Source organism: Camelus bactrianus, chromosome 5 (assembly GCF_048773025.1).
Source record: "Camelus bactrianus isolate YW-2024 breed Bactrian camel chromosome 5, ASM4877302v1, whole genome shotgun sequence".
NCBI lineage: Eukaryota > Metazoa > Chordata > Mammalia > Artiodactyla > Camelidae > Camelus > Camelus bactrianus.
In genome coordinates, this window is record NC_133543.1 from 16,638,262 (window position 1) to 16,658,298 (window position 20,037).

At 43.8% G+C, this 20,037-nt stretch overlaps 1 protein-coding gene across 23 annotated transcripts in view; it reads right to left on the reverse strand.

Moving 5' to 3' along the window:
• The window catches only part of CLASP1 (cytoplasmic linker associated protein 1), a 192,166-nt gene that overhangs the window by 139,450 nt on the left and 32,679 nt on the right, over positions 1-20,037 (reverse strand). The window lies entirely within an intron of this gene.

Sequence of the window (20,037 nt, forward strand, 5' to 3'; positions counted from 1 at the left end):
AAACTATGGACTTAATAACAAACATTGGTTTATTAATTTTAACAAATATACCATACTAGTGTTGGCTGTTAATGATATATAATGGGAAACTGGGTGTGGGATACATGGGGGGCTCTGTAATACCTTTGCTATTTTTCTATAAAACTAAAACTGTTCTAAAAAATTAAACGTTATTTTTTTTAAAGAGCAGCCTATCAGTTTGGAATTGGCTTTTCCCCAATGAAATCTTGAGCATCAGTACAGCTGCACTACTGGTCCGGGTGGAAGTGTCCTTCATTACAGAAATAGTAACAAGTGCCTTCAGTGCTCACAGTCCCCTCACAATCACTCAAGACTGAGATGTAAGAGGCAGTGCTTTTTCAGACATGACAGCCATGTCGGGGAACCCCACCTGTGGAGTCAGGGACTGACCAGGGCCGGCCAACCTATACCCTAGACAGTCAAGTTCCCCAAGTGTCACCCAGAGAGATGGAGGGAGTCCAGAGATCGTTGGGACAGGGCCGGGCACGCAGGTCCTGAACATGCAGGTGGGGGGAGGCGGCTGAAGAGCTGGGGGGTGGGGATGCAGCGAGGAGGTGGTAGGGGTCTCAGGCCCACAACCTTGGCTAGGCCAGGAATGCTGCATAGCCTGGAGCATCTCCTCTAACGTTCTACTTAATTTCCTGAGTGTATGCTGGTTCTTCCAGCTAAACTCCTTGAATGGAAGGAATAGGATGCTTTGTATTTTCTCGGAATTCCTATTACGTATATATATAGCACAATACTAGGTAAATGGTAAGTGATCAATAATCCCCTACTTTACTGACTAATAATGAATTAGTTTGGAACAGATGTGTTCCCAAGTCCAACACAGTTCCTTCACCCTACAACTTTAAAAAGTCGTGATAATGGCTAAGTAACTCCGACCAACCCTCAGGCTGAAAACAACTAAAAATGCTGGACTATCATATAAAGGGAACACTTGCTTCAAAACATCAGAGAACTAAAGAGGCACAAAAGAATTACCAGGTCATGAAAAATAAGAAAACTAAAATCCAGAGACACAAGCCTGGAGCAAACAGTCTACTTTTGCCCTGGGGCCATTTATACACTGCAAAAGGGCAAAAGACACACTGAGAATTACTTCTGATAACTATCTGAATCTGGGAGAACAGAGGTTCCAGAGCCCTCAAAGACTGGTGGCCCAGAAATCCCCCTACAACTTGAGTTGGAAATCCAAATAGCTGTACCTTTGGAGAGTGAACTGGAAATAAAACGGCTTCCAGATATACAGTTTCCTACAGACCAATTTCCAAAATCTGGGTGACCCAGAAAATACCAATCTCTAACAGCAGATGTAAATGATCTTACTACATTGCTGGTGCCCTAAAGCCCCTGGCAAACCATTTCTGGATGGAGAGAGCATCCTCCTACTTTAGTCATCAATTTACTTCTGTAAACAATTCCCAAATACAATGTCCAAAACAAAACCAAAGATAACCAGGCACACAGGACAAGTATAACTGAAGTCTAGAAACGATGCATATAAGAGTAACTGCAAACAGATGTTAAAATAACAATTCTTACTCTGTATAAGAAGACAAAACACATGAGTAAAATTTGGGGGTATGACTACTTTTGGAAAGTGATATAAATATTTTAAAGAAACAAACAATATAATGTCCAAATTAAGTACTCAATGGATGGGCTTACAAACACACTGGACATAGATGAAGAGGGAATTAAAAAGGAAACTAAGTCTGCAGAAAAAAATCCAGAATGAAGCCCAGAAAGACAAAAGACTGAGAAATTCAAAAGGGCACGCAAGAGACAAAGGATAGAGAGACAAGAACTAACAGAAGTTTAAATGGAGCTCACAAGGAGAGGTCAGCAACAGTGGGTAAAAAGCAATCACTGACACCCATTTAGATTACTATTACACGAAAAACAAAGCCAAACATAGAAAGAGAAAACAAGTGTTGGTGAGGATGTGGAGAAACTGGGACTCCTGTGCATTCATTGCATGCTGCAGTCACTGTGGAAAATGGCATGGTGGTTCCTCCAAAATTAAACAGCGTTCCCATATGACCCAGGAACTCCACTTCTGGGTATATACTGCAAAGAAGTGAAAGCAGGGATTCCAACAGATTCTTGTACACGCAACACTCCAAGCAGTATTATTCATAATGGCCAAAAGGGGAAACAGCTAAATTTTGATACAAGTGTCAAACCAAGCATCATGATTGATTAAATGCTGGAAGCTTTCCCTTTGATATGGAGAACAAGACAAAAATTTACATTTATAATTTCTTTTCAACATTGTATTTGAGGTCCAAGCTAAAGCTTTATGGTAAGAGAAAAAAATGAACAAAGAAGAAAAATTGTCATTAATGGAAATTATAACTATCAGTAGAAAATCAAGAAGACCTACAAGTGTATTATAAAATTAATGTGAGTTTACCAAGACTGATTAATACAAAGTCAATATACAAAAAAAGCAATTAAATTTCAATACCAAGCCCCCAAAAAGGAAATTTTTAAAGTTTCCAATTTTAATTGCAAAAAAAACTAACACCTAGGAATAAATCTCTACCCCAAAAGCTATGGAACAATAAAAATAAAAAGACTAAAATGAATTGCGGGGGAAGGTATAGTTTAGTGGTAAAGTGTGTGCTTAGCATGCACCAGTCTTGGGTCCAATCCCCAGTATCTCCGTGAAAAATAAATTAATAAATAAACCTAATTACCTCCCCATCCCTTAAAAAAGTTAAATGGAGCGATCAACTACAGACTGGAATACTCAGTATTGCAAAATTTCCATTTTTCTGAAATTGATCTACACATTCAATAAAACTCCCACTGAAAATCCCATTCAATAAAACTCCACTCAAAATCCCAACTATAATTTTTCTTTAGGAACTTAACAAGTTGATTACAAAAATCTATGTGGAAATGCAAAAGACAAGACAAAAGGTGATAAAACATGCTCCCAGCTGGACATCAAGATTATAAAACAGTAAGAATTAAGGCAACGTGCTATCAGTTCAAGGAGAGACAAATATAGCAATACAACAGAATAAAGAAACTGACTCATGCATAAAGGGGCATTTTCTTTCTGACAAAGTAGGCACTACAGAGCAGTGAGAATTGGACTGCTCTTTTAAATAAACACTCCCTGAGTTAACTGAATATCAACATGGAATAGAAAAGAAATTGACTCCTATTCACAACATATATACAATGAATTCCTGGTAATAGATGTAAGTGTGGAAAGTAAAATAATAAAGCTATTAGAAAATGATGTAGGAAAACAGCTTCATGATCCCAGAATTGGGGAAAATATCAGGATTCGATCAACACAAACCAGAAGAGAAAGACTGATAAACTGGACCAAATTAAAATTAAGAACTTCGGTGTACAAAAACACCCCAGGAAAGTAAAAGGCAAGTCACTGGTAAGAGATATTCATAAAACAAATTTGCAACAACAAGCTTGATTCTAGAATATATACAGATCTACAAGCCCATCAACAGGCAACCCAGTAGAAAAATGGCCGAAGTATTTCAACAGGCATGTCACAAAAAATATCAATGTTTATAAGTACACGACAGTTGTTCAATCTCCATTAATCATCAGAGAAATGCCAATTAAAATTATGAGACAGCACTACTTACTCCCCTGAAAGGCTAAATTAATGGCTGACAAGATCAAATGTTGACAAGAATGGGTTACTACAGAACTTTCACACTTGCTGGTCGGAATGTAAACTGGTACAACCAACACTTTAGAAAATACCTTGGCTTTATCTGCCGAATTTGAAGATACACATATACAGCTATTTCGCTGCTAGAAATATGCCAACAGAAATGCATGCATGTGTACACCAGGTGAAATGTACAGAAATGCTCAGAGCAGCACTATTCTTAACAGCCAAAAACTAGAAATCTGTGTATGCATCTCCTATATGAGAAAGCTGTTGTTTTCATACCAGGGAATTCAATGATCAGTGAATACAAATGAATCAAAGCTACACTCAACAATACACATAAATCTCATAACAATGAATGAAAAGGTCAGATACAAAGTATATACACATTTGAGTAAGTTCAACTACAAGCAACATTCACTGTAATTTCAGGGTGCATATTCAGATGTAAACTAAAAAGAAAAGCAAGAAAGTGATTAGCAGGCAAGTCAGGAGAGTGGTTACTTGGGGGAGAGCCTGCAATGTTCCAATTCTCCTCAGAAGCAATTAAACAGCTGTTAGCTTTACAACAACTCATTACACTATGCCTTTGGGTTTTATGCATTTTCTATATATAGTTCACAGTGGTTTTAAGGTTTTAAAAATTACAAAAGTGGGACTGATCCTGGACCACTCACCTATAAGCCTGTGACAAGTGGCTCAGACCTCATCTCTGCCTCACCATCCAAACCACAAGTAAAAGCACCAAAACGGAAGCCATGACAGTTCTCTTTTCAAGGCAAACATCTATCTGCTCAGTGATCAAAGAAAGACTAAATCTTCCTAGAAAAAAGTCAGTAAGGACAAGCTACCTAAAGAACAGGTCATTTCTTGAGCCTTAGAAGACTGGATTGGCTGAAGAAAAAATGGTATTTTGCACTCATATTGTACTTTATTGTTTTTTATTTTACTTTTTAATTGAAGTATAGTTGATTTGCAATGTTTCAGGTGTATAGCAAAGTGATTCATTTATACTTATATTCACATATATTGTTTTTCAGATTCTTTTCCATTATAGGTTACTATAAGATATTGAATATATTTCCCTGTGCTGTACAGTAGGTCCTTGTTGTTCATCTGTTTTATATACAGCAGTGTGTACCTGATAATCCCAAAGTCCTAATTTATCCGTCCTCCCTCCTCCTTTCCCCTTCCGTAACCATAGTTTGTTTTCTGTCTCTAAGTCTATTTTTGTTTTGTAAATGAGTTCCTTTGTATCATTTTTTTTCCAGATTCCACATACCAGTGACATCATATGATACTTGTCTTTCTCTGACTTACTTCACTTAGTATGATATTGTCTAGGTCCATCCATGTTGCTGCATATGGCATTATTTCATTTAATAGCTAAGTAGTATTGTGTGTGTGTGTGTGTGTGTGTGTGTGTGTGTGTATCTCACACAACTTCTTTATCCAGTCATCTGTCGATGGACATTTAGGTTGCTTCCATGTCTTGGCTACTGCAGTGTTGCTGTGAACATTGGGGTCCATGTGTCTTTTTGAGTTAAGAGTTTTCTCCAGATACATGTCCAGGACTAGGATTGCTGGATTATGTGGTAATTGTATTTTTAGTTTAAGGAACCTCTATACTGTCCTCCATCGTGACTGCACCAAGTTACATTCCCACCAACAGTGTAGGAAGGTTCCGTTTTCTCCACACCATCTCCAGCATTTTTTATTTGTAGGCTTTTTGATGATGGCCATTTTGACCAGTTGTACTTCACAGTTTTTAAGGCACTTTGGGATGAATTTGAATAATCTCACAATAACCTGAGATGTGAATATATTATCCTTATTTTGCAAATGAGGAAAATAAAGACAAAAGGGGTGAAGAGTTTGTTCCTTCTTTCTGAGAGCAGATCTTTCCTCTGCCCCCCACCCTAAAGCTACTGTTTACGTGAGGAGAGAAAGGAACAATCAGAGTAGTGAGCCCAACTTCGGCAATCATTCAAAGGGATCAAACACAAGCACAGAAACACAACAGGCGACCTTCACTTAAACTGGGCTTTGTCCTCTGGGGTTCTGCTGTTGTCCAAGTTCTGTTTTTAAGTTCTAGCTCCCAATAATGTGGCTGGGCTCGGGGAAGCTCCCTGCCTTTACTGGATTCTGTTCCCTTCTGGCTCTCAGACTCCTCATCGGCTGTAAAATGCCTGAGTTGCTGAAAGCACCCTGCATCACTGAAAAGACGCTGGTAAGAGCAAGGTGATTTTATCAGAGAGGAGGCAGAAAGAATCCGTAGAAACTGCACTTGCGGGTTGAGCCCCCCTCTTCCATTCTAGAAGTTCATTCATGCTCTTGAATACACAATGCATGGTAGCCTTGCCAAAAAAAAAAAAAAAGAAATTATACACGCCTACACACTTAATGAATTCACTTATGAAGAATCAACCAACTTGTTCCAGTGTAGAAAGCTTAAAGGCAGGATAGAGAAATCAAAGTAAACTCTCTAATTTCTTCTAACTTCCAGCCTCTCAGAAAACAAAGAGGCGTGGGAACTGGGCGTGAATTCTCGGTGCTGGGGAAGCCAGCATCTTCCGTACTGCCTCCTACTCACACCCAATTCTGATTTCAAATTTCACAAGCAGGCAGGACCACACTTGGGGGAAACAAACTAGAAAGGGTGAGGGATGAAAATGAAAGTTCACAATGGAGTTCTTTCAAATGAGGAATTCACTACTGGGCCAAAGGCACTGATGAAAAACAAAAGAAAGAGAAAACCTAACATTCATCCATTCTTCTGTAAATGCTCCATTAGGGTTCACATCCTACTCTAAGATTATCAATTAATTTGACACCATCTCTTACTGAGAACTAAAATGGTCTAACTTCTATAATTAGGGCTTCTTCCTAACTCAAAATCACTGAAGAGGAATCATTGAAGGTTTCAGGCAGAAAGGACTCAGACATCCTCCTGTGCTTGGCTTCCTCCACCTTCATGACACTCTGACCGCCCGGACTCACACCCAGGTCTGAGGGCCTCCAAAGCCCCACTCTTTCTAAGGTGCTGTGGAGGGACGGATGTAGCTATCAGAGTCCAAAGGTACACCAAGCTGAGGACAGGAACCCACGCACACATTCCTCTCCACCTGGACTCCTGAGAACCCATCAAAATTACAGTACAAAGATTCTTTCCAAAACAACCCAGAGAAATGGGGGTAAGGCGAATTCAAGTGGCCATCAAAAATGAAAATTCTCCCCAAACAGAATTCCAGAAGAAGAAAGGGGGGAAGTGCACCCCAAAATCTGCTCCAAAGGGGCCCCGTGGGGATGAGAGCTCACCGGCCTAGATCCTGAGTACATCCGGGCCCTGTGGGCAGCCACAAGGCACAGAGAAGCCAGGACAGCGGGATAAGCAGGAGGATGACAGGTGGACGAGGGGCCACCAAGGAAGGGGAGGCAAGCGGTATAAGCAGGGAGGGCAGGGAGAAGGCCTAGGAAAAGGCCAGGCTGGGCGCCCTTTGCACAGCAGGCTCAATTCTGTCTAACTCCATGGTGAGCATTACATATTTGCCTCTTGCCACTGGACTATGAGTAAGGTAACCAAGTAATTTATCATTCACACTGGGGAACTCTGGGTTTCAACGGGAGTGCTGTTAATAACAACGTCTGGACAATAGGAATAAACGGGAATGATCCAGGCAAATGGAAACGTGGCATGCGTCCCTCAAGGCAGGAACTAGCCTTAATCTGCTGTCCTCCCCAAACCAATCAGTCATGTTGGCTGAGCAAGTGACATGACTACTTTCTCCAGTAAGTCAAAATGTGCCAAAAGCCATTCGTGAATTGTTCCTATAAGGGCCACGCTGCTGAAAATTGCAGGAGGCACCATCACAGCCATATGTGGCAGGTGCAGTCCTGAAAAAGGAGGTAAACTTTTTAATTAAAAAAGCAAAAACCTCTCCAAATGATCTTTGACATGAACCTTGTCCACACCCACAGCCAAGTGACACTCTGCTCAAAAGCCATGTCCCCTTCCCCTCCCACCCTGAGCTGGCCCTGTCCTGGCTGGGCAGGCCCAATGGCTGAGGCCTCCTCTCCGCAAGGCCGCCTCTCTGCCATCCCCCCACCCTCCATCCTCCAGCTGAGCAATCAGACAGGAGACCTGCAGGCTCCGGTCTGAGACTTAGAGCCATGCTGAGAGGCAAGTGCATGAGAACAGGAAGGTTCTAAAACCTGTTCTCAGTCCTTCCTTCCCCATCTTGGGGTCAGCTTGTCCTAAGGCATCAGCACGGAACGGACTAAACAACAGCCCAGGATCCGTTTCTTTTCTGAAGAGGAAATGCCCAGAAAGCACAGTGAAGGTCTCCGGCAGGGGTGTTTCCGGGAAGGCCAGAGACCTGCCTGCGGGAGGGCTTGGCACCGGGTACCAGAGCCAATGCTCCTCTCGGGGCTGACAGCTGGGAGCCTATTCATGGACCTCCAGCACTCTTCTCATATTTCACTGGTTTAATCCAAGCTACCAAGTAATGCTCCTCAGAGCGGCTCATAAACTAGTCAGGTGCCTCGGAAGCAACTTCTCGGCCCTCCCACCACGAGGGCGGGGAGGGGCCACACAAGAAGAGAAATGGAGAGGACATCTCTGGAATGTCTGGCCAGACCGCAAAAGGCCTTGCATTTCTTGGGTCCTGTTATCAGAGCACGTGTTACGGGTATCAATCTGAATTCTCATTCTCATAAATCCTAGAATTACTTTATGAACAATACAATTACACTGTGTTGCAACATGGTCCAGCCTGCGCTATACTTGGTGTCAAAAGTCTGTGAAATATAAACATTTAATGGAAGTGACCTGGGCCTCTCCTCTCCCTGTTCTGAAAGGCTCTGATTCCCAGTGGAACTAGGATAGAGCTAACAAAGGCACCGTTCGTAAGCCTATGCCTCAGGTGTCTACAGACAGGGCATCCTTAGCTCGGGAGATTCAAAGTTCCACAACAGCAGGCATGCAGAGAAAATGAAATCAGTTTTTACCTTAAGGACTTACTGTGTACAAAGCACAAGCTCAAGTTTAAGTCACTCTGAGATGCCACTGCTAAGTTTGGTACTAACATCTGCATCCCAGCGCCCAGCGCTCAGGCTATTCCTCGACTTTCCCCAACTCCAATACCCGACTCCAGCCTCAGGTCCTCTCACCACACTGAACTGCGTTCTAGTCACCATGCCCGGTGCCCAGTATGCTCAGACACCACCACAACTGCTAACAGACACCCCAGAAGCCTGCTCAAAATCCTTCAGTGCTTCCTCATGGTTTGTTTAAAAGCCTGCCAGACCCCTCGGTGTGGCTCCTACACTCCAAGGCCAGGCATCAGTCTACGTTCCTGGGAGGGGGTTACAACAGGAACCAAAAAGATGGCCGTGAGGATGAAGGGAAATAATCTGCCTAAAAGAGCTCAACACACGCCTATGGCAGAGAACCATCCAACAAATGTCAGCCTTTCCCCCGTCCCCAGCCGCCTCCTCACACCGACAAGTCCCTGAGCGCCGCAGGGCCGGGCCCTGCTCCAGTGCCGGTTCACGGGGCAAGCCCCACGAAGACCCAAGCCCCAGAACTTCCGTGGACCCGGGAGGGCAAAGGGGAACCTCCCCTAGTCCAGCCACACAAGCTTTGCCCTTAGATGCTCACATCTGCCTGCCAAAATCCTGCCTGCCTTTTAAGAGCCGGCTCCAGGGCCACCCCGCAGGGAGGGGAAGCCTGGCTCTGTGGGCGTCTCTCTTCACGAGTCCCCTGTACCATCAACACGAGGTCCTCATCCACTCTGCTACCATCCCTTGTTCGGAAGCAGGAGTCTGATGTTCTCTCCTCAAGCTCTGCCACAACTCACGTTCTCAAAACAAATTTGTGAAGTGGGCAAATAAATCTGTAACCTAATTATTCTATCATCATCCTATGATTCAGCCAAGAAACCTAAATAGAAATCTCGATTATAAAAAGCTATTAAGAAAAAAAAGACCAAAAGACACCTGCACCCCAATGTTCATAGCAGCACTATTTACAATAGCCAAGACATGGAAACAGCCTAAATGTCCATCAACAGATAACTGGATAAAGATGTGGTATATTTATACAATGGAATACTATTCAGCTATAAAAACCGACAACATAATGCCATTTGCAGCAACATGGATGGGCTTGGAGAATGCCATCCTAAGTGAAGCCAGAAAGAGAAAGAAAAATGCCATATGAAGTAGCTCATATGTGGAATCTAAAAAAAAATTAAAAATAAAAAAACAAACAAACAAAAAAAAACAAAACAGAAACAGACTCATAGACATAGAATACAAACTTGTGGTTGCCAATGGGGAGGGGGTGAGAAGGGACAGACTGGGAGTTTAAAATTTGTAGATACTGACAGGCATATGTAGAATAAATAAACAAGATTATACTGTATAGCACAGGGAAATAAATACAAGATCTTGTGGTAGCTCACAGTGAAAAAAAAGTGACAATAAATATATGTATGTTCATGTATAACTGAAAAAATGTGCTCTGCGCTGGAATTTGATACATTGTAAAATGACTATAACTCAATAAAAAAAGTTTAAAAAAAAAGAAAGAGCTACAGAGCCCCATGCAGCACCAACAGTTCAATGATTTATCTCAGCTAAGATGTCATAATGGCCCTTTCCTCACGTGACCACCCAGCCGTGACTCCTTAGATGGGTGGGTGAACTGGAAAAGCCTCGAGGGACTGATAAACTCCTAAGAGTGCTGTGCTTTTACACCAGTGAAACAAGAAAGAAAGACCAAGGCCTTCTTTTTCTCAGTACAAAATGCTCACTGAAAGGCATGAAGGAAAAGGCCAGAAGGGTCTACACACTTGCTCAGAGAACTTCACGATGGGAACTTGCTCTTAGGTTTGTGGGCAACAGGGGAGGGGGGCTCATGAAGCCCGGGTCAAAAAGTTCAAGTGCTGTCTCTGCCCAGCAGGGTCGGAAGTCCCAGTGTCCCTCCCTCGTGGACCCCTGGGGGCCAAAGCACCAGAGGAGGCAGCCGGCAGAGCCTTGCGGCCCTCTCTGTCAAACAGTCCAGTCCATTAACGACTGATCCTAAGAAAACGCACAGTGCCTCTGATGGCAGGTGAGGAGCGTGTCACTCTGGGAGACACCTCTTTACCAATCACACAGCTGAGCCGAGACTCCCCAGCATGAAGCCAGAAGCAGGCCCACAGCTGATCAGAGGATAAGTCTGCCCTGAAAGGTTTCTCAGGTAACTGAGGACTCAGCCCAAATGTCTAACTTCCCATTTAGTTCACAGAAGTCTCCCAAACGTCACGGACATGTTATCACAGAGAATATTCTGGAACTGAACCTTTCTTGAGGTCTCAGGGTCACTAGTACAGAGTCATTGTGCTGGCTCAAGTCCAAGAGCTCCTTCCCAGGGTCCTACGAGGCCTGGCGACAAACCACAGGTCCCTGGCTGTCTCCTGCTACTGAGACACTGCAGGAGATCAACTTCTAGTTGTAGTCCGGGAGGCAGCAGAATTTGGAGGGACAGAGTTGATCAGGCAGCCTTCTGGTGCCTGGGGCTGGTGTCATACACCCTTTAAGACAGAGGATCTGAAAAGGCTGCTTCCAGAAAAGCCACGGGCCTTCCAGACACATAACTATTCAACTCCTCACAATGTTCATTTCCCCAGTGAGTCTGCCTGCAGAGCCATCATGTCCTGAGCATGGTTTCAGGCAGTGCAGACTCTGCAGTTGAAAGAGACAGGAAAATACATCCGAGCGGAGGGACCTCAGAGACAGCGGCAGAGTGTCCGGCTTCAGACCAGTTGGCTAGGGAGGGTGGGAAAGGTTTCTCCAAGGGTGAGATCTGTGCTCACAACATGACCACGGAGAGGAGGGAAGCCAAATGGCCACCAGAACGGCCTCAAAAGCACGTTCTGGAGACAGAAGGGCCAGCATGGCCGCAGCAGCAGGGTGGGGATAAGGCCGAGAGACTAAGGGGCAGCGGCACAGGGTCACTTACATCCTAGGGTACAGTTTTTAGTTTTATTCTAAGTATAATGGGAAGATACTGGACAGGGCTGGGATGGTAAGTGATAGAATTCAAGTTATGATTTAAGGATTATTCCCAGTGCTGCACGTACTAGAGGCTCATCGCGGCCAATCTTGTATTTGAACATGTTGACATGACAACACTGCACCGTGGTTAAAAGTGCAGACTCTGGACCTGAACCCTTCTACTTAAGCTGCGTAGCTTTGGGTAAATCATTTCCTCTGTCTGCCTCGGTTTCCTCATCTGCAAATTGGAGATAAACATGAACATCTCGAAGTTGTTGTTTTAGCTGCAGTATCAAGGACAAAAGGAAAAAAAAAACGCATCCAAGTACCCAGACATCACTAACAATGCAAGTGCTCGCCCCCAAGAAGCCTCTGGCACGTCGGTCAGTCTCTACACGCTTTCCCTGCGAGAGGAAACCGACAGCTGACCCTGTCTTGTTAACAAAGTAGAAAATGTCCCTCCTTTTTCTTGCTGAAGCCACAACTCAGGCAGAAGTATGCCCAACATACGAAGGACAAGTCATGTCACGCTTAGCAGGACAGTGTGTGTTAAAGCTGAAGGCAGTCTTCTCTTGGCTGGGAAAGGTTCTCCTTCTCTAAACAAAAAATACTCTGTGGCTACAGTTCCTCACACTGGGCATCTGGGCAGAGTCCCACATGCCTGGCGGTTCATTTTCTAGCAGCTGCAGACAGGATCTAAGGAACTCTTAACAATGCAGGGGCTGCCAGGCCTCCTCTGTCACAGAGCAGATGGAGCTCTGAGTGCAATCAGGAAGCCCAGCTCCCCTGCAGTAGGGGGCGGGGTGTGAACGTATCCATATTTCTTCTACGCTGTCAAGACTAAACTATATTTCTAGATTTCCTTCAGGGTGATCTTCTATAACACTTATGATTTACTGGTTGGAATTTTCTGGCAACAAATCACAATATAAAATCAAGTTGTAAATTACTAACAAAGGTTAGAAAGGGTGCCAAGGCATTCATCCAACCAAAACTCATTTTCCAGATTTATTAGAGAGGAAGGAAACAGGACGATTGCTGGCTAACCCCCGGGTGTCCCCTCCTGATGCCCGTCCCCACCTCCCTTCATCCTCACGGGAAATGAAGGTCACCCAAGGGCTTTGGGGGCCCGTTAGAATCCTCCTGCCTTGCAAGGACATTCTACAAACAGCCCCACAGCTAGTCCCTTCCCCAGAGCTGTACCACACCAGGGCACAACTAAGAGAGAGGACGCTGTCTTAGTGACTCTTCTAAATGGCAAGGCAGACTACACAAAATACAAAGGAAAAGAAAAAGCCATTCCAAATATGGACAAGCAGGAGCTACTTATTAACAGTTGAACAGAATTAAATTTGACAAGAATTACTATATGCTAGGTCCTTCTGTGCAAGCAAGGGTTCAGAGACACAGAGAAGTAAAATAAGGCCCTCACCTGCAAAACACTGACAATATAATTGACACAAATGTGCACGTGGCCACAATTTAAGGTAAAACATGGTCTGGCAAAAATGAAATGTGGTCTATGTGCTGTGGGAGCACCAACCACTGAACAAGTCGTCTCCACCGAGAACTCAGCTCCCTAGACACCACAGCACTTCATCGGAGCCTTCAAGCAGGCGAAGGAGTCTGACAGGCCAAGAAGAGGCCGCCAGACAGAGGACAGTCAGAGCTGGAAAGTCACTAACTCGCAAAGGCCCTGGGGGGAACCATCACAAAATTAAAACAACGAAAACGGCAGCCTTGAGTTGCAAAAGCACATCTCAGGGAGTCCTTGTGCTCCGTGCCAGGCTGGGAGAGGGCCGGGAGGCTGAGCTAGCTTCCGTTTTCCTTCCGGTACCTGGTGCTTCCCCTGTGCTGGGATGTCCGTCCGTCTGCATCTCATCAGCAGGGCGAGGTGCCTGGTGAGCCTACTCTGGGTGATGCTGAGACTGCCCACTGGGTCCAGGTGTCCTCACTGCTCACGGCTTAGTAGCAGTTGATGAATGTTGCCTAGATTATTTCACCAGAGAGCAATAGCACAGTTTTCTAATTCTGTCGTTGCCTTTAATTCTATTATTTATTAGCTGTACAGAAGAACTTTGCCTCATCAACTAGCTGGTTACTCTGGAATACATTTGATATAAGAAAGGCAAATTTGCTTTATTCTTTCCTTCAGTTTATCAATTCTCAGAACATGAGTTGGTGCCTCCCGGCCTCCAAAGATGTCCAAAGAGGGTCTTTTTAGTAATAGCCTAAGTGATGAATTTAAACATATTTGTTGTGTTCATTACCTCACATTTGAGCATCTTCCTGATGTCCCATGAGCCCTTTCACGTCATGTCACAGGGGCACAAAGCAAATTTCAAAGGGCTGTTTCCCAGTGGAAGGAGTGGGGGTGCCTTAGAGAAATGGCTGAGTGCAGGGCGAGGCGGGAAGCATTCAGGATGGGCTGGGGCGGCTTGTCAGACGTGAGAGCAGGAGGCACCCTCCCCGCTTTCATCCTGTGTGTGGCTCCCTGCTGGAGGGCGGGCTTCTGGGCCACAGGAACTGTGCTCTGTCTGGGTGAAACACACTGGGTACCACTGCTCTTCGGGGACTTCTTCCAAAGGCATTCACACATACAATTATAATTTTTTAAGGGAGAAGTGGTAGTAAATGTTTCATTTTTAGTTTCCCAAATTTAAAATAGGGTTGAAAATATGGTTTTTATGGTGATTAAATGGCGTAAAATATTGAAAGCAATTATCATAAGATTTGGCATCTAACTATACATTCAAAACCTGTTAGAGCTCTTTTTACTTTTTCCCCATTTGAAACCCACAATCAGCAATTAAACAACCCTCACTCCTGTCAGTCCCTCCCTTCTCTTCCTTCATTTAGTTGTTTGTTTACACCTGACACGTTTGTTTCATTTTAAAGTCTAAAACAGAATGCAGTCTTCACGAATACAGCCCCATAATGTTCCTTTTGAAACAGATCTTTTGTATGTGCAGAATTATCCATGTCCTCAGATGGTAACACTTGGGCTGTGACTGACGTTTTTCACTCTTGTCAGAAAACTCAGCATTCTCCAGGCCCAGGCTTCTCCATAACCTACTGTTAAGAGGACTGAAGGGGTTGGTGCAGCATGTATGCGACTCCTTCATACATGGAATCCCTTCTCTTCTTGCTGCTTTTGAGAAATTCAGACATTGTTCACACACCACAGAACTCATCCTCTTAAAATGTACAGCTCAGTAATTTCCAGCACATGCACAAGGGTGCCCAGTCACTACCACTATCTAATTCCAGAACATCTCCATCACCTGAAGAACCCTGTTTCCCATCACAGTCACCCACCACTCCCCCCTCAGTCCCTGACAACCACTGAAGAGGCTATAACTGTGACTACGGCTGTTTCATTAGGAGAGGGCACAGGGAGATTCAATTCCTTCTCGTTCAAAGATCTCCATTCTAGTGGCTTGAAGTACAAAAAAACATGCTTCAGCAACACGTGTCACTATGAAGTGATGAAGACAAAGAAGCATTTTCCCCTTGAATTATTTCTCCTTTTATGATAAAGCAGAAATCAAATCACACAGCCAGCGTAATCAACTCTGAACATTTGGCCATGGCATATTTCAGTCTTCTATCTCAAAATTCTGACGCAAAAACAAAATAAAATCTAGTAACCACCAAAAATAGATAAATGTTTTCAAAAAGGCAGTAAATTAAGTCATTAAGATGAGCTAAATTCATACCAATGTGTGCTCATTTAGCTGGCAAAACTTATCAAAACAGTTCAGGTACTGAATGCATAACAGATTTTCTACAGATTTTTATCTTTTTAAAGCAACTAGATAAAATGTTACGGGAAGACTGTAGGGCTGACGCAGTTGAATATGCTTAGTGCATTCTTGATTCTAACAGCAATACTGCCTGGGTGTCAGCCATATTTTAAATATGAAAAGTTACTTTATTGTTACCATAATTCCAAGAGCAAAATTAAGGAATTGCTATAAATAGTGATTCTCCTTAATTGTGGATGTGCAACTGTGTACCAACCAGACACTGCTTTTTGCCACAAATCCAGCCTCTCTCCACCTCCTTATGTAGCAGACGATACAGTCAGTACACCATCCCTATCACCTCCTAACATCTTCTCAGAAGCGGCTGTAGAAGGAAAGCTTTAAACTTCTGTTTCCAGGGAGAGGGCACAACTCAGGGGTACAGCGCGTGCCTAGCATGCAAGAGGTCCTGGGTTCAATCCCCGGTACCTCCACCAAAATAAATAAGTAAGTAAGTAAACCTAATTGCCTCCCCCTGGAAAATAAATGAAAACAACCATTAAAAAAAAAAACACTTCTGTTTACAAAAACAATATATACCCATTGTGGAAAATTTAGAAAATACAGAAAAAACAGAAAGAAATCTATCATTTCATGGTCTAGATTAATACCCCTCAAATTTTCACATGGCTCTTTCCAGATTTTTTTCTACATACTGAGTTGAGTAGAGTTCCTGCTGTATATAAATTTTGCACTGCCTTTTACATTACTCCATCAGCATCTCCCTGTGTCACAAGAAGTCTCTACAAACTTCTGCACGGAGTACACCACCTTCTGGATGAACGTATGGAAATATACACACACATATTCTGATGCTGGGTATGTGAGATTTTCCCCAACAGATGATTTGTTATTCACCATGCACATGTTGCTTTCATGGACACACAACACACGCAGGGGCGACACATTTTCATGGTGGTTCCAAAGGACTTGGTTATTTCCAAATGACTGTGAGGCAGAGTCACCGCCAAAAACCACACTCCTGTCTGAGAAGAAACGTCACCCACATCACCGGGACTTTGGAATGAGCAAACAGTAGGTCACAAATACTTTACACCACTTAGAAAAGAAAGGCCATGCCCTTCTCAGTCAGAGACATCCTCTCCTCAAATGTGCAGGCAGATCCCTCCCAGAACTCCCATTTCTCACCCCAGGAAAGTGAGGAAAGAAGATGCGTTCTGTTTGATGGGGTCACTCTGAAAAGGGATACCTTACACGACTGGCCTTGAATTTTATCTTGAAACTGTCTTCTCAAGGCAGACCAGCATCTCACAAAGGATCCACTTGGGAAAGAAGCCAGCTCCACGTTGGTCAGACAGCAGGTCAGGACAGAGAGGAGAAGTCAAGACTCCAGGCCCACCTGCAGCCACTGACCCAGCCAAACGCATACACACAGAGACCTACCTCTCTGTCTCAGCCCAAGCGCATATTAATTTTTTAAACTAACATTAAGACAGAACTTCTCTGCCGAAAAATTTCAAAGAGTCCAAATCAAATACTAAAACAAAGCCAGCCAGAAAAAGTACATGAACTTCACCCCTGCAGAGTCTTCACTTTAAAAATGAGATTGCTTATTTCTTTACCTGACCTGCTGTTCCACTATTACCAAGCTAGTTTCGTCAGGTTGCAGACCTGCTAGTTACTCTCTCCCCCAAAAGGCCCTTTTGTTCTCAGCAAGAAATAAATGTTTTCTTCCTAAACTGGGCTCTAAGGTAATCAACATTCTTCCTCTGGCTGCTGGGACAGAATGCTCATCCCCCTCAAGTCCTCACCTGTGGACAGCAAGCCATTTCCCAGTCACTGTGTGGAGAGGCTCCCAAGCACCTTCTGAGCTGCCCCTGAACAAGTGAGTACAGCCTCAGATCATGGTGAGGCTGAGTGAGGGGCTGTAAGGCCTTGCCAGCCACACATCCCCATTCACGTTACAGTCCTATATTCTGTCCCGAACCCTGAGGAGCCCCAGAGCTCATGAACCTCTGAGAAGTGGGTAAGAATAATGCACTGGAAAACCTACTACTGCTTCTGACACGGGGTAGGGGGTCAAACACCTGGTGACTCTTTGTGACGTTCAGTTCCACAACAGCATTCATTCATTTTAGCAAGACGTGCAAAGCTAACACTTCTAATCCACTTCTGACTTCACTCAAGCAAAACCATCCTGCTCTGTTCAGAGTGCCCCCAAGTGCCCACGTGGAGCCCAGCAGGCCAGCAGTTCCTCACCCAAGTCCCTTGCTCTTCCTGCTTGAACGGACTCTCCTTTGTTCGATGCTCATCTGAGCAGTGTCTTCCAACACTGAAAACCTTTTCCAGTGTTCTGGGCTCGCTCAGAGTCGCACGTGCGATAAGGCGGACTCCTCCCTCCTACAGCCTGGCTGAGAACCAACTGCCTGAAGCTACTTGAGGTTTTAATGGCAGGAGATTGCATGTCCCAGGTGATTCTTTATGTCCCACCAGAGATAACTGCTTAGTTGTTTCCGAAATAGTGGAAGGCAGGAAGGTAGGAGGCAAAGAAAGAAGAGGTGGTCATCTTGTTAACGGACAGAAACATCCAATCATCATACTGTGCGCCCGGGACTAACACAGTGCGGGGGTCAGTTACACATGCGTGCACGCATCCATCCATCCACGCACGCACACGTACACCCATGAGCGCACACACATGTGCATGGTTAAGTCCTAGGGATGTAACGTACAGCATGATGCCTATAGTCAACAACAGTGTATTGTATACTTGAAAGGTGCTAGAAGAGTAAATCTTAAAAGTTCTCATCCCAAGAAAAAGAACAGGTAATTATGTGAGGTGATGGATGCTAACTAGGTGTGCTGTGGTGATCATTTCACAGATCCCTCCTCTGCATACCTGAAGTTCACACACCGCTGTATGTCCCTTGTACTTCAATGAGGCGGGGCGGGGCGGGGGGTAAGATTCTAGAACACGGCCCCTCAGAGACCATGCAATGGAGCACTCCTGTCGGCGCTCCATTTCCAGAAGTGCGTCCCCGCCCTAAGCTGGGGCACCTAGTTTTGCAGCTGCAAGAGAAAGAGATCAATTTTTCCTAGAGAAAGAGCTCAAGATCTCAGTCTACAGAAATAAACTCTTCTCCCAAGGCACAGAGGTGTCTCTTCACGGCAGAGGAAAAACATGAGCTCTTCTAGATGGTTCCCTGCTCTCCACTGACAGCCTGACCACTGCCCCTGCTCCTTTATTAACAAAGTCCTGGGCAAAAATGAGCATCTAATTCGAATAAAGCTGACTTGTGTAGAGAACTGACACTTCTGAGAGCCCTAAGTAGTCTTTAAAAAAAGAAACTGCTGGTGGGAATGCAGTTTGGTGCAGCCACTATGGAAAACAGTGTGGAGATTCCTCAAAAGACTAGGAATAGACTTACCATATGACCCAGGAATCCCACTCCTGGGCTTGTATCCAGAAGGAAATCTACTTCAGGATGACACCTGCACCCCAATGTTCATAGCAGCACTATTTACAATAGCCAAAACATGGAAACAGCCTAAATGTCCATCAACAGGTGACTGGATAAAGAAGATGTCGTATATTTATACAACGGAATACTACTCAGCCATAAAAACCGACAACATAATGCCATTTGCAGCAACATGGATGCTCCTGGAGAATGTCATTCTAAGTGAAGTAAGCCAGAAAGAGAAAGAAAAATACCATATGAGATCGCTCATATGTGGAATCTAAAAAACAAAAACAAAAACAAACAAACAAACAAAAACAAAGCGTAAATAAAGGACAGAAATAGACTCACAGACAGAGAATACAGACTTGTGGTTACCAGGCGGGTGGAGGGTGGGAAGGGATAGACTGGGATTTCAAAATTGTAGAACAGACTACACTGTATAGCACAGGGAAATATACACAAAATGTTATGATAACTCACAGAGAAAAAAATGTGACAATGAGTGTGTATATGTCCATGAATAACTGAAAAATTGTGCTGAACACTGGAATTTGACACAACATTGTAAAATGATTATAAATCAATAAAAAATGTTAAAAAAAAAAGAAAGTAGTATTTTTAAATGCTAGATGTCATAAAAAAATTTTTTCCAACAATGAAAAATTTACTGAAGTAGAAATTAAACATTCCCTTCTCCCTTAAATGCTCCCCTCCCCCTTAAAAATACTTCAGTAAGTTTGGCACATGCCAAACCATATTCTTTTACCAAAATTCCAGTGTTTTTATGGTATAATGCCACTTGTTCTGTATCTTTAAAATGTGAAGTCTGAATCATTTATGTACTGATGTACACAAATGTTTAGCAGCATAAAACTCCCCACATCCATCAATAAACACAAGGTCTTCCTCCGGGCTCATCTCCCATTCTGTATTTCAAGCCATTTTCATCCCATTTCTCTGGATTCTTTGCCATGGTCGTTGTCATAGGCTCTCCCTAACCTAACCTGATAAGAAGATAACGCAGCGGGCTTGGCCAGCTCTTGGTCACCTATTCACCCCAGATGCCATCTGACAATTTCCC